The 1,678-nt window shown below is 60.8% G+C and overlaps 1 protein-coding gene across 2 annotated transcripts in view; it reads right to left on the bottom strand.

The window, feature by feature from the left end:
* Positions 1 to 825, bottom strand: part of NR3C1 (nuclear receptor subfamily 3 group C member 1) — a 119,090-nt gene extending 118,265 nt beyond the window's left edge. For both annotated transcript variants that reach the window (XM_045284514.1, XM_004696693.3), the window contains exon 1: positions 736 to 825. The gene's annotated coding sequence lies outside the window, so the exon portion shown is untranslated. The remainder of the gene's footprint in view (positions 1 to 735) is intronic.
* Positions 826 to 1,678: the final 853 nt, after the last annotated feature.

The following is a 1,678-nucleotide window of genomic DNA, read 5'->3' as shown; positions in this document are numbered from 1 at the left end:
GGGCGCCGAGGGGGTCGCGTGCCCGCCGGTCCCCCACCCCAGCATCGTCTGGGCGCCGCCGCGCTCTTGCAGGGGGAGAGAAGTTGCGAAGCAGAGCCCACCCTCCGCCGCGCCCCGGCCGTCCCCCACCCTCCCTCTTCCCCGAGTCTGCGAGGCTGAGGCGGCGGCGGCAGAAGGAGGCGCCGCCTGCCAAGTTCAACCCCCACCTCTCCCTCCTTCTCCCTGCGAGCGCTCTCACTCTTAAAGGAAGTTGCACGCCAAATGCAAAACCTCTGGCGAGCTGCATTTCTTTGCACTTTATCATCTTTAAGGGAAGCAGGGGGTGGCGAAGCCTGAAAGCAAGTTGCAGGCAAAACATTAAGTTGCTTGCTAAGCACCCCCCCACCCCAGCTCCTTGACCTCTCCTCCCACCCCATCTGGGGACCCCGTCCAAGTTCCCCACGGTGTCTCCTCCCCCGAATCCTGACATCTGCTGCACTCGGCTCAGCGCGTCACCCACCCCTTCGCGTCCCTAGGACCCCCGGCCCCTCCGAACAACACACAACACGCGCCGCTTTAAAATGTCAGCGTTCAACTCCCCGCAGCTGTTCCCGCTACGTGCCTCCTCCGCGCTCGGAGGCACGCACGTGGCTCGCCCCGGGGTGAGGGTGTCCCCGCGGGAGGTCTCCGTCCCAGTCCCCTCCCCGGGCTCCCCGCGGCCCGACGGCGGGCTCGCTGCCGGAAGGAGCCTCCTACCTTGTGCGTGCGGCACCTGGACCATGTCTGCGACTTGGGGTCGGGGGCAGTCGCCTCAGGCTTTGGAGGGGGACGGGGACTTCTGCGCCCCCTCAGGTGACGGCACTTGCCTGCTCCCGGCCGAGGCGGAGGCGGCCGCAGGCTCTGGCCGGTCCCCACCCGGCGCGCGGAAACAGCCGCGCGCTCTCCCGCTCGGCGGGTCGGACTCCGGCGGCCGCTGCCCGGCCTCTGACATCTTGCCGAGGATTGGAGAAGCGCGCGCCGGAAGCTCCCCGCCGCCATGATGGTAAAGGAGCGTGACGCCCGCTGGGCTGGCGGCCACCATCTTGACCAACGACCAGACTCCGCGGCTTCAGACCCCGCCCTCGGTGGTGCCGCTTAGACGTGACCCTGCGCCTTGCTTGATGCGAAAATAAATACAGAGGCGTTCAGCAAGCCGCCTGCCCGGAGACGCTGTGCGCGGGCTGCTCCAGGTGGTACTGGTGCTGTCATCTTGGTAAAGTAAACTCTGCGGTCTGGGATGAGGAGAACCGAAGCCGCTGAGGACTTCCAACATTCAGCTAGGAGAATGTTCATGAAGGGCGGGCGTTGAGCAACAATGAGCAAAACGACCTTGAGGATCCAGGACAGATGCCACTTATTATGTGCCCTTTTGGTTCAAGCCAATTAGAAAGAAACCTTGACCTTGGACTCCATCATGAACATTAAATGAGTATCTACTGACTACTGCTATGCCTATTTACCTGCTTTCTCAACTTTAGAGTCTCAAGTACTACAAAGTCTCCACCATCTCTTTTCATGAATTCGGTCCTCAGCTACCGAAAGTTTCATGGGGGAAAAATCAAGGCCAAACTCAACTCTGCAATATTTTATATGCATCTTTAAAATCACTGAATGCATGCTAATATATATATGCAGCTATTTAAGAGTTACACAAGGATAG

Source organism: Echinops telfairi, unplaced genomic scaffold (genome assembly GCF_000313985.2).
Source record: "Echinops telfairi isolate 266 unplaced genomic scaffold, ASM31398v2 ScPeMD7_7469;HRSCAF=8507_0, whole genome shotgun sequence".
Taxonomy (NCBI): Eukaryota; Metazoa; Chordata; class Mammalia; order Afrosoricida; family Tenrecidae; genus Echinops; species Echinops telfairi.
This window is presented reverse-complemented; position numbering and strand designations above follow the sequence as displayed.